The following is a 13,694-nucleotide window of genomic DNA, read 5'->3' as shown; positions in this document are numbered from 1 at the left end:
GCCCAGAACAGGAAAATTGTATTCTGTTATCATTAGATGTGAATCCAGGTTTTTTGACTGAATTTTTATCCAAATATTTGTGGCTATCTGTATATCTGCTTTATACAGCTGTCCACCTGGGTTCAGGAGTCTTTAAAATAAATGTAGTACTTCTGTTATCAAAGTAGGTTCTACCAAAGTATGGATCTAAGCCACCTGTGAGGTTAGTGATAGAAGAGATAATTTAATAACATCTGGATTATATCTCTTTAATAAAATATTTATTAGTAAAATTATATTCATACTTACAGGGTATCATAAAAGGCTAACAGTGAGATTACATTTGAGTTGGATGGTTAATGGCACAATAATTTTCTTTTTCCTGTTTTATTTACATGTTATACATATAGCCTCAAAACTAAATTGTGTTTGCTTTCATTTTGATTATATATATTTCCGTGACCGATAATACAGAAAGGATATTGCCAATAGGAAATGTTAGAACAATGCCCCATCTTAGTCCAATTTTATCCTTAGATTACTCAGAGTTTATAAAATAAAGAAGAGGCAAATTGTCGTAGGCATGTAACCGATACTGTCAAAGGCTTGTCTCCTACTGTAACAGGTGTGCTTTCAATAGCCTTTTATTGCTCTTTTTATCCTCCTCTTGTTCTGCTGTCCTTTAGAGTCAACAGCTGTGACTACTGTTTAGTCTCTATAGCACCCAGATTCCTTTCTCTGTTAGCCTTTCAGCAATCTCATTCTCCTAATGTCTTCATGTTACTACTCTTGATTACACACAGTGTATACAGCAATGGTTAGAAGCTCAGAAGCTCTGTTGAGTCTAGTTTTAGTACATATAACTCTCTAAATATGTGTTGTCTACTGAATCCCCAACACTTTCTGGGCATGGCCTAGAAAGCCCCTGATTCCCTATGCCATGCTCTAAAGCCCTGTGGCCTCTTAGCTGGGAATGACTCAACATTCCAAAGTAAACTAGATGCCTTAAGCCTACCCTACAGACACACATTCTCCTCCCATTCATCCCTCATTCATTCAAAAACGAATTTTTGAACAACTACGTGAAAAAGGCATTATAGTAGGAAATGGAGATGTAGCCCCTGCCCTTAAGATCTACGGTACAGATCTACGGTATAGACGGACACAAAAACGATTACTATGCAGTATGGTAAATAGGATGGAAGAGGACTGTAGCATTAAAAAACAAGAAGAAGAGCACTTTAGTGACAGGAAAGCTCCCCAGAGGAAGACACAACTAAGTGGGGATCTAAAGGATTGCAGGAATTAACCTCACTAAACACTGGAGAATAGATACCTCCAGTGAGGGAAGCAGTGTTTACAAAGGCACAACACCTTTGAGATAAGGTGGCTTCTTGGGTAAATTGTCAATTCTTCCTCATGGCTGGAAGATAAGGATCCAGGGATGGAGAGAGGGGCAAAGTAAAAGAAGCCTGTGGAGAGAGCAGGGCCAGTCGAGTTGGCTAAGGAGTATGGGCTTTGCAATGCAGGGCACCGGGCACCATGAACGCACAAAATTGCTGTAAGTAGGGGCATGATATGTGTTAACAGAGTCTTAGATGAGTTACCTCATTAGCAGTATGGAAATACAGATAGGAATAGGTCGGGACTCGATACTGTTACAATGTTCCAGTTGACAGATTACATAAACTGAACCAATGTGTTGGTAGAGGGAATGGAGCAAAGACAAATTAGAGATATTTGGAAGATTGAATTGTCAGTACATGCAACAATATAGTTACAATGCAACACGGGAAGTACCATAATAATGCTAAGTACAGGGCTGGCACTGTGGCGTAACAGGTAAAGCTGCTGCCTGCAGCACCAGCATCCCATATGGGTGCCAGTTCGAGTCCTGGCTGCCCCACTTCCATCCAGCTCTCTGCTATGGCCTGGGAAAGCAGTGGAAGATGGCCCAAGTCCTTGGGCCCCAGCAACCGCGTGGGAAACCCAGAAGATGCTCCTAGATCCTGGCTCCTGGCTTTGGGCTTCCAGTTGGCACAGCACCAGCCATCTGCGGCCATCTGGGGAGTGAACCAGCAGATGGAAGACCTCTCTCTCTCTCTGCCTCTCTAAATAAATAAATCTTTCTTAAAAAAAATAATGGTAAGTACATGATACTCTCTAGAAGAGAAAGCAACATTTTTTTTAGGGTTCTGGAAGAGTTGAGGAGGCTCCAGCGAAAAGGTGAGCTTTGGTGACCCCAGGCATAAGAAACAACATGTGCAAGGGCACAAACAACTAAAAGCAATTCTGTACTCAATGAATGATTTGGGTGATGTGTGATCATATGTGTGTGTGTATGTGCGCATGTGCTTTCAGGAACACAGCACTTTTCCCCAACTAACTCTCTAAACCTTAAAATTTAAAATAGAAAAGTCATTGACCAATTCCTCAGCTGTCTTAGATATTTTTACAGAATATTTCATTGTTTGCAGATTGGGAACACCCAGTCATGTGAATTCCCATGGACCCCAATTCAAAAACCTATTGGGGTAGAACTTAATCACTGAAGTAGGTTAGAAGTGGATCATTAGACTTCTTAAGGAGAAATTACATTAGCTGCCTATTGTGAATTTTCTTGACCTGTTATTTTCTGGATCTAAGCTGTGTGCTATATTCTACCTAAAGCAACTCAAAGAGCCTCATTTAACATCTGTTGTTTAGGGGAAATTGGGAAACCAAGCAAATGGATAACTTTATTTGTGGTTCTTATCCTCCTTTTCTGAACTGATGTCCTTTATCCAAAGGGCCAATTGCAGTTTTGCAATTCCCCCCTCATCCGTCACCTCAGGATGACTGTAAGTAAATAAATGCCTTGTCTCAAGGGCAGGTGCAACGTAGGCATGTTGAGTTCTAGACTGAGTGTACAAACTGTATCACACTGCTTCAGCATTAATGTCTTCCCCCCTAATTCAATCTCCTGATTTTTACAATAGTTTGTTCTTTGGGTCAATGCTCTTCAAGCTGGGTGCACATACTCCTGGGATACATGAAGAAGTAAAGAAATATGTGAGCAGTTGTTCTTTGTATGTTTTTAACCAATTTCCAGATTTTTTTTACTTCCATGTTTACTCTTTTCTCAACTTGATCTGCATGAGAACATACCTGATACTTTCCCACATTCCCTTCTCTCATGTCTCTAACTCATCTCAGAGCTAACTTTGGTGCCCTATCCCAAGGTGTGAAAACCTCCTGGACAGCACACAAAGGGACACTTAGAATCTTGGTGTTGATATCTAAAAAGTTAATGATAGGATAATCCATTACTTTAATATAGGATAATAAATCCTTTTGTAAAGGCAAGTTGTTTTTATTGCCTTGCTGTCAACAAAATCAGAGGAGGATCTGACCAACTTGTTATGTGATAGATTATTACACAAATTTTTATGATAGATCATTTTGTAATTTTGGCACAGAATTAAAAAAAGAATGATACTGTTTTAACTCAGTTCTTTTCATTCACACCCATTTGTTTATGCGAACAAGGGTTCTCAATACTTAAATCTACTTAAAATGCCTAACTTTTCTAATAATAAGTAACATTTACTCACAGACATATGAACTACTTTTAAATATCCCCTTCCATCAGGTTAAAAGATGGAGTCCCAATATTCTATTTTGTCTATTTATTATAAGGTTTTATAATATATTTATTTTAATCCATCATATGCTGTTGATTATAATGAAAAAATCCCAATGAGTCAGTCATAGGAAATAAGTATTTTTAACGTGTAAATTTATATGTTTCTATGACATTAGGAGGTAAGGAGCCCAAAATCTTTCCAAAATAAAAATATATTAGGATAAAATCCTGTAGAATGAAAAAATGAGTTTAAGAGGAAAAGGCATGCTATAACATTTCTGACTATTCAAAAGGAGTTTTCACCGGCATTGTAGTGTAGAGGGTTAAGCTGCTGTTTGCGACAGAGGCATCCTATATCAGAATGCAGGCTTAAGTTTATGTTACTCCACTTCCAATCCAGCTTTCTGCTAATGTGTCAGGGAAGGCAGTAGAAGACGACCCAACGACATGAACCCCTGCAACACATGTGGGAGATCCAGATGAAGTTCCAGGTTCCAGGCCTCCACCTGGCCCGGCCCTGGCTATTTTGGCCATTTAAGGAGTGAACCAGCAGAAAATCTCTACCTCTCCCTCCCCACCCCATCTCCCACCCCCTTTCTGTCACTCTGCCTTTCAAATAATTCTAATTTTTAAATTTTTAAGAAAGACTTAACATTAAAATTAAAAATTTATTTGAACAGAAGAAGTTAGAGAGAGGGAGACATACACACACACATACACACATACACAGAGTGAGAGCAACAGCGAGAGAGAGAGAGATATCTTTTGTCTGGTGGTTCACTCCCCAAATGGCCTCAAACTCTGGGGCTGAGCAAGGCCAAAGCCAGGAGCCGGGTGCTCCAGGTGCAGGGGCCCAAGCACTTGGGCCATCTTCCACTGCTTTCCCAGTGCATTAGCAGGGAGCTGCATCCAAAGTGAAGTAGCCAGGACATGAACTAGAGCCCATACTGGATGCCGGCATCACAAGTGGCAGCTTTACCTGCTATGCCACAATGCCAGCCTCAATAATTTCTTTTTTTTAGAATTATTTTATTTTGAAAGACAGAGGAGTTACAGAGAGAAGTAGAGCCAGAGAGAGAAAAAGATATCTTCCATTCCGCTGGTTCACTCCCCAAATGACCGCAACAGCAAGAGCTGAGCTGATCTGAAGCCAGGAGCCAGGAGCTTCTTCCGGGTCTCCCACACGGGTATAGGGGCCCAAGGACTTGGGTCATCTTCTACTGCTTTCCCAGGCCATAGCAGAGAGCTGGATCAGAAGAAGAGCAGCCAGGATACAAACCGGCGCCCACATGGGATGCCAGCGCTGCAAGCTGGGGCTTTAACCTCCTGTGCCACAGTGCCGGCCCCAATATTTTTTTTTAAAAAAAGGAGCTTGTTCATACATGTTTTAAATGGCTAATGGTGGATATCAAACTCCCATGATAATTGGTTGCACTTAATATCTTTAAGAGAGGTGTGGGCCAGTTTTATTTTAAAATAGTAATATTCACAAAATGTAAGAAATTACATCATTTGCCATATTTAAACTTTCATAAATCCCTGTTGTTAGATGTTAATTTCAAGATATGTATGGATGGGGCCGGCTCTGTGACAAAATGGATAAAGCCACTGCCTGCAGTGCCGGCATCCCATATGAGTGCCGGTTCGAGTCCCAGCTGCTCCATTTCCGATCCAGCTCTCTTATAGCCTGGGAAAGTAGTGCAAGATGGCCCAAGTCCTTGGGCACCTGCACCCACGTGGGAGACCTGAAAGAAGCTCCTGGCTCTGGATTGGCACCACTCCATCCGTTGCGGCCATTTGGGGAGTGAATGAGTGAATGGAAGACCTCTCTCTCTCTCTCTGCCTCTGCCTCTCTGTAACAGTTTTAAATAAATAAATAAATCTTAAAAAAAAAAAAAAGGTACATATGGAGCAGATAGTTTTTTCAAAACTCTTTTGGAGATTATGCAAACGAAAATATTTGAAGAGCACTGTCTCAGGTGGAGAATTCATTCACTAGGGACTGTTTTAACTTCAGTTTGGCAGTCTTTTCCCAAAGGTTGCAAAGGGCAAAATAAATCGGAGTCATTGTGCCACTAATTTATTCCCTTTGCAAGCCAGAGATGGGGACTCCTCCCAGGCCAGGCACAAGACCTTCTTTCCCACTAACTTTTTCACTGTTTGTACTTTTAACCCCCTCCTACTCCCAATGCAAACACCCATGCATGCGCGCACACAAACATTTTTACCTTCAGTGGCATTCAACTCTTTTTTTTTTTTTTTTTAGCTCTCCCTGCCTCCCCTCTCCTAACTCACACTTTCAACAGGCTTTCTCTTCTCCCTTTGCCCGAACAAAAATACTCCTGTAACTAAGGATAGGATACATTAGAAAGAGCTGTAAATCGATATGTTCAGAAGCCAAGAGAGAGAGGTAGAAGGTTGGGGTCCCTGGAGACAATTGCAACCAGCTGCTGTGAGTGTAGCAGCTAAGTGCTCACAGCTGCCCCTTTTCTCCTTGGTTGAATTGCCTTGGGCTGATAGTGGCTGCCCACCAAGGAAGCTACACCCTAGTCTGGAAGTGGCCAAGCCAGACCCTACTGATAAGCGTTTCAAAAGGCAGATCCCCTGACACAAGAAAGAATGGCACTGCTGTGAGATTTATGTTCTGTAATCACCTGCCATAGATCAGTCACTGTGGAGCTGTCCACTCCAGCTCTAACAACATGCATACACTTCTCCTTGTTGATATGTTCTGACATAATTTTCCCAAACAGACCAGTTTTTAATATATTAAAAATCTGTTGAGGTACACGCCTCTTCCCAACACCAATGCCAATAGTACCTGGTGTCTCAGAATTTGGTAGAGCTAGTCCTTCACCATCCAATCTCTCATTTCCATGCATAGATTTAAGCAGCCTTAAACCCAAAGAACTTAGAGTATGGGGAACAAGCCATTGGTGTGATGCATTCATTCATTCAGTCATTCAAAAATATGTACAAAGTCCTTAGTATGTATCAGAGACTGTTCTAGGCTCTTAGGATACATCAGTGAATAAAATAGAGATCTTTGCCTTCATGGAGCATACATTCCAACAGGGAAGAAACAGACAATAAGCACAAATGGAAACTGGACACTAGGAAGAAATGACTGCTGTAGGAAAAAGAGCAGGGGCTGGCAGGTAAAGCCACCACCTGCAGTGCCAGCATCCCATATGGGCGCTAGTTCAAGACCCGGCTGCTCCTCTTCCGGTCCAGCTCTTTGCTATGGCCTGGGAAAGCAGTAGAAGATGGCCCAAGTCCTTAGGCCCCTGCACCCACGTGGGAGACCCGGAGGAGGCTCCTGGCTCCTGGCTCCTGGCTCCTGGCTTCGAATCGGCGCAGCTCTGGCCGTTGTGGCCATCTGGGAAGTGAACCAGCAGATGGAAGACCGACCTCCCTCTCTCTCTCCCTCTCTCTCTCTCTGCCTCTCATCTCTCTGCGTAACTGTGACTTTCAAGTAAAATAAATAAATCTTAAAAAAAGAGAAATTGGGAGAACAAAGGGCAAGATGTAGGAGATGGGAGGTGGAAGGAAAGAGTTATGGTATTAACATAGGATTATCAAGTTAATGTAAAATATTCATTCATAGCACTGTTTAAAACAGACCATTGTTTAGAGAAATGATAAGTTCATGGCAAAATTTGGCAGAAGGTACAGAGATTTCCCATATGCTCCCTGTCTCCAAACATGCACTGCCACCCTCATTCTAAATCTCCCCCACCAGAGTGATAGATTTGTTAAAATTATTGAACCTACACTGACACATTATTACCACCAAAACTCCATAGTTTACATTAGAGTTCACTCTTGGTGTTGTGTACATTCTGTGGGTTTGAACAAACTATAATGACATGCATTCACCATTATAGTATCATACAGAATAATTCCACTGTCCTAAAAATCCCCTGTGCTCCACCTATTCATCCTTCGCACTACCCTAACTGAAAATTACTGGTCCAGAATAGATGGAATCATACAGTATATAACTTTTCAGATTGGTTTGCTTTAGTAGTAGTAAGCGTTTAAGTTTCTTCCTTGTCTTGTCATGGCTTCATAGCTCATTTCTTTTTAACACTGAATAATATTCCATTATGTGGTTACTCTGCAGTTTATCCATTCACCTACTGAAACATATATTGGTTACTTCTTTTTTTTTTTTTTTTTTTTTTTTTTTTTGACAGGCAGAGTGGACAGTGAGAGAGAGACAGAGAGAAAGGTCTTCCTTTGCCGTTGGTTCACCCTCCAATGGCCGCCACGGCTGGTGCGCGGCGGCCAGCGCACCGCGCTGATCCAATGGCAGGAGCCAGGTACTTCTCCTGGTCTCCCATGGGGTGCAGGGCCCAAGTACTTGGGGCATCCTCCACTGCACTCCCTGGCCACAGCAGAGAGCTGGCCTGGAAGAGGGGCAACCGGGACAGAATCTGGTGCCCCGACCGGAACTAGAACCTGGTGTGCCAGTGCCGCAAGGCGGAGGATTAGCCTAGTGAGCCGCGGCGCTGGCCTTATATTGGTTACTTCTAAATTTGGGCACATATGAATAAAGCTGCTATCAACACTGATATGCAAGGGCCGGCGCTGTGGCATAGCTGGTAAAGCCACCGCCTGCAGTGCTGGCATCCCATATGGGCACCAGTTTGAGTCCCAGCTGCTCCACTTCCCATCCAGCTCTCTGCTATGGCCTGGGAAAGCAGTACAAGATGGCCCAAGTCCTTGGGTCTCTGCACCCACGTGGGAGACCTGGAAGAAGCTCTTGGCTCTTGGCTCCTGGCTTCAGACTGGCACAGCTCCAGCCATTGCAGCCATCTAAGGAGTGAACCAGCGGATGGAAGACCTCTCTCTCTCTCTCTCTCTCTCTCTCTCTCTCTCTCTGCCTCTCCTTCTCTCTCTGTGTAACTCTGACTTTCAAGTAAAAAAATAAATCTTTAAAAAAAAAACACTGATATGCAGGTCTTCATGGAAACAAACAGATTCAACTCATTTGGTTAAACACCAAGGAGCATGACTGCTGGAGCATATGGCAGAAGTATATTTAGTTTTGTAAGAAACTGCCAAACTGCTTTCCAAAGTGGCTATACCATTTTGCATTCCCATCAGCAATCAATGAGGGTTCCTGTTGCTCCAAATCAACACTAATATTTGCTGTTGTCAACATACTAGATTTTGGATGTCCTCATAGATGTGTAGTGATATCTCACTGTTGTTTTAATTCATATTCTCTTTTAAAAAGATTTTATTTAATATTACACTTGATCTTAGCCAAAAGGCCAAGAAGCGATAAAAAAATCTTTTATTTAATAAATATAAAATTCATAAGTACAGCTTTTGGATTATAGTGGTTCTTCCTCCCGTATCCGCCCTCCCACCCTGACTCCCGTCCCACCTCCTATTCCCTCTTCCATCCCATTCTTCATTAAGATTTATTTTTATTAATTTGCATTTTCCTGATGTCATTTGGTGTGAAGTATCTTTAAAAAAGAAGATTGTTATTTAAAAAACAGTGTGTGTGTGAGAGAGAGAGAGAGAGAGAGAATGAATGAGAATGAATCAGAATCTTCCATTCCCCAAAGGCCCACAACAACCAGGGATGGGCCAGGCCAAAGCTAGGAGCTGGGAACTCCATCCTCGTTTCTCACACAGGTAGAAGACACTCAAGTACCTGACCCATCTTCTGCTGCTTTCCCAGGCACATAAGCAAGAAATTGGGTTGGAAACAGAACAGAAACGGCTTGAACTGGCATCCCAATATGGAATAAGGCATTGCATGCATAGCTTAACCCCTGTGCCACAACCCCGGTCCCATGGTATATTTTTCCATATGCTTATAAGCCATCAGTATATATTATTTGGTGAGGTATCTGTTAGGATCTTTGACCCACTTTTTAAATCAGGTTATTTTCTTATCGCTGAGTTTTAAGTGTTCTCCATCTATCTTGGGTAATAGACTTTTATCAGATATGCTTGTCCAAATAGTTTCTTTCCATCTGTCTCTTATAGTTTCATTTTCTTGCATCTTTGGCAGAGCAGATTTTTTTTTACTTTAATGAAGCTTGGCTTATCAATTATTTCTTTCATAGATGGTGCCTTTGATGTCCTATCTAAAAAGTCACAAGCCAAAACCAGTGTCATCTACATTTTCTCCTTTGTTACCTCTAGGAGCTTCAGTTTTGCATGTTGCATTTAGATTTGTGATACTTCTGAGTTAATTTTGGGAAAGAGTGTATGGTACATGCCTAGATTTTTTTTTTTTTTTTTTGCACGTGGGTGTCCAGTGATTCTGGCACTATTTGAGGAAAACATTATTTTTGCTCAATTGTATTGACTTTGCTCCTTTAACAAAGATTAGTTGATTAGACTTGTGAAGGTCTATTTCTGGGCACTCTTCTGTTCCATTGGCTTGTCTATTCCTTCATCAGTACCACATTGTTGTAGTTGCTGTGGCTTTATAGTATGTCTCAAGGTTGGGTTATGGCCAGCGCCATGGCTCACTTGGCTAATCCTCTGCCTGCGGCACCAGCACCCCGGGTTCTAGTCCCGATTGGGGTACTGAGTTCTGTCCCGGTTGCTCCTCCTCCAATCCAGCTCTCTGCTGTGGCCTGGGAAGGCAGTGGAGGATGGCCCAGGTCCTTGGGCCCTACACCCACATGGGAGACCAGGAGGAAGCACCTGGCTCCTGGCTTCAGATTGGTGCAGCACGCCGGCCGCAAAGCGCTGGCCGTGGCGGCCATTTGGGGGGTGAACCAACGGAAAAAGGAAGACATTTCTCTCTGTCTCTCTCTCACTGTCTAACTCTGCCTGTCAAAAAAAAAAAAAAAAAAAGGTTGGGTTATGTCATCTTCTGAATTTATTCTTCTTCAACACTGTGTTGGCTATTCTGGGTCCTTTGTCTCTGCACATAAATGTTAGGATCATGTTGTCCATATAAAAAAATCTGGAGATTTTGATTGCAGTTGCGATTAATCTGTAAATCAAGGAGGTAAGAAGAAATATCTTCCTATCCATGAACATGGAATCTCTCTCCATTTATGCGATTCTTTGATGTTTTTCATCATACATATTCTACATATTTTGTTAGAGTTCTACCTAGAGATTACATTTTGGGAGTGCTAATGAAAATGTTTATTGACTTTTTAATTTCACTTTCCAATTGTTCATTGTTGGTATAGAGGAGAGTGCTGACCTTTTTAAATTAACCTTGTATTCTAGAAACTTGCTACACTTGTTTACTAGTTCCAGAAATTTTTTTTCTGGTCAATTCTCGAATTTTCTACATAGATGATTATTTCACCTGTGAAGAAAGACAGTTTTATTACTTTCTCATCAGTACATCTCTTATTTCCTTTTCATGTCTTATTGAATTAAGCAGGATATCCAGTAAAAGGTTGAAAATGAATGCTGGGGGGCAGAAGGACATCTTTATCTTGTTCTTGATGGTAGTGGAAACTACTATTTTTTCACCATTAAATTAGCTGTAGATTTTTTGTAGATATTTTCTATCAAGTTGAGGAACTTCCCCTTTATTCCTAATTTATTGAGAGTTTTTGTCATGAATGAGTATTAGATTTTGTAAAACATTTTTCTACATCTACTGCATCTATCTTTAGCCAACTGATGTGATGGATTACTTTTAACTGATTTTTGAATGTTAAATTAGTCTTGCATACTTAGGATAAATCCCACTTGGATGTGGTATATAATTCTTTTCATACACTGTTGAATTCAATTTGCTAATATACTTTTAAAAGATTTATTTATTTGAAAGGCAGAGTTGCAGAAAGAAGCAAAGAGAGAGGGGAGGGTGGAGGGTAGAGGGTAGAGGGTAGAGGGCAGAGGGCAGAGGGGAGGGGAGGGGAGAGGATGCAGAGGCCTAAGCACTTGGGCCATTTTCTACTGTGTTCCCAGGCACAGTAGCAGAGAGCTAGATCAGAAGTGGAGCAGCCGGAACTCAGGCCAGTGCCCATATGGGATGCCGGCACTGTAGGTGACGGCTTTACCCTACAGCACCATCCCTGATTTGCTAATCTTTTATTAAGGATTTTTGCTTCTATATGTGTGACTAATATTGATCTGTAGTTTTCTTTCCTTATAATCTTTTTTTTTTATTTTACAGATAAAGTTAGATAGTAAAGGGAGAGAGGTCCTCCCTCCGTTGGTTCACGCCCCAAATGGCCGCTACGGCCAGAGCAACGCCGATCCGGAGCCAGGAGCCAGGTACTTCCTCCTGGTCTCCCACGCGGGTGCAGGTGCCCAAGCACTTGGGCCATCCTCCACTGCCCTCCTGGGCCACAGCAGAGAGCTGGACTGGAAGAGGGGCAGCCAGGACTAGAACCCGGTGCCCACATGGGATGCCAGCACCGCAGACGGAGGATCAACCAAGTGAGCCACGGCACCGGCCCCTTTCCTTATAATCTTGTCTTGCTTGGATATAAGGCAATGTTGGCATCTTTGAATGATTTAGGAAACATTCCCTCTGCTTATATTTTCTGAATGAAATTTAGGAAAGTTGATATAATTTCTTCCTTAAATGTTTAATAGAACCTACCAGTGGACCCAACTAAGTCTAGTGTTTTCTGTTTCTGATAGTCACTAATTACTGACTCAACTTCATTAATAGGCCTATTCATATCGTCTATTTCTTCTTGTCCGAGTTTTGGCAGAATGTGTCTTTCAAAGAATTGATCCATTTCAGTTAGGTTATCAAATCTGTAGGTGTAGTTATTTATACTATTCCTTTATTATCCCTGAATATATGTGAGATCTATTGTGACATCTTTTTCATTTCTAATATTAATAACTTGTATTCTCCCTCTTTTTTTCTTAATCTGGCTAGAAGTTCATCAAACTTATTGATTTTCTTTTAAAGAGAACTTATGTTGGCTTTTGTTGATCTTTTCCATTGTTTTCCTATTTTCAATTGAATTTATTTTGGCTATAATTTTGTTATTTCTTTTCTTCTCACTTTGGACTTCATTTGCTCTTCTTTTACTAGGTTCCTAGGGTAGAACCTTAGTTGATTGGTTTTAGATTTTTCTTATTTTTTTAGATTTAATTTATTTGGAAGAGAGAGGGAGGGAAAGTGGGAGGGGACGAGAGATAGAGTATATGTCAAAGAGAGATCTCACATCCACTGGGTCATTCCCCAAATGCCTGCAACAGCCAGGACTAGGCCAGGCTGAGGCCAAGAGCTGGGAACTCAATCCCAGTGCCCCGAGTTGAGTCATCACCCACTGCCTCCCAGGGTGCAGAAAGCTGGAAAGGAGAGGGGATCCAGACCTAAAGTCTAGGCACTCCAATATGGGAAATAGGTGTCTCAAGAGGCAGCTTAACTGCTATGCCAAATGTCTCCTTCCGTTCTTTTCTAATATTTGCAGTCCATGCTATAAGTTTCCTGTAGCACTGCTTTTGCTGCATCTCACAAATTTCAATGAGTTGTATTTTCATTCAGCTCAAAATATATTTTAATTTCTCTTGAGATTTCTTCATTGGCTCATGGATTTTTTACGGTATGTTGTTTAATCTCCAAGTATTTGGAGATGTTCCAGCTATCTGTTTTCTAGTTTAATTCCATTGTAATCTGAGAGCAGCAGTTTATGATTTCTATTCTATTCAATTTGTTAAGGTATATTTTAAGGAGCAGAATGTGGTCTGTCCTGGTGAACATTCCACATGAGCTTGAGAAGAATACATCTTGCTGTTGGATGAAGTAATGTAGATGTCACGAATATCAGCAGGGGCCGGCTCTGTGGCATAGTGCGTAAAGCCGTTGCCTGTAGCACCAGTATCCCATGTGGGTTCGAGTCCTGGCTGCTCCGCTTCCCATCCAGCTCCCTGCTGATGTGCCTGGTAAACAGCAGCAGAATGAGACCTTGCACCCATGTGGGAGACCCAGAAGCAGCTCCAGGCTCCTGGCTTCAGCCTGGCCCAACCATGGCTGTTGTGGCCATTTGGGAAGTGAACCAGCAGATGGAAGACTTCCCTGTTTCTGATTCTGCCTGTCCCTCTCTGTAATTCACCTTTCAAATAAATAATCTTTCTAAAAATAATATCAGTTAAATGTAATTATCATCTTTGCTCT

The 13,694-nt window shown here is 41.8% G+C and overlaps 1 long non-coding RNA gene and 1 pseudogene across 4 annotated transcripts in view; one reads left to right on the top strand and one right to left on the bottom strand.

The window, feature by feature from the left end:
• Positions 1-13,694, bottom strand: part of LOC127484884 (uncharacterized) — a 239,703-nt gene that overhangs the window by 159,081 nt on the left and 66,928 nt on the right. The gene's annotated exons all lie outside the window — the stretch shown is intronic.
• The window catches only part of LOC100349282 (dynactin subunit 3-like), a 37,449-nt pseudogene that overhangs the window by 12,932 nt on the left and 10,823 nt on the right, over positions 1-13,694 (top strand).

This window comes from Oryctolagus cuniculus, chromosome X (genome assembly GCF_964237555.1).
Source record: "Oryctolagus cuniculus chromosome X, mOryCun1.1, whole genome shotgun sequence".
NCBI classification, from domain to species: Eukaryota; Metazoa; Chordata; class Mammalia; order Lagomorpha; family Leporidae; genus Oryctolagus; species Oryctolagus cuniculus.
The sequence above is the reverse complement of the archived record's forward strand: the minus strand, read 5'-3'. Positions and strand labels throughout refer to the sequence as shown.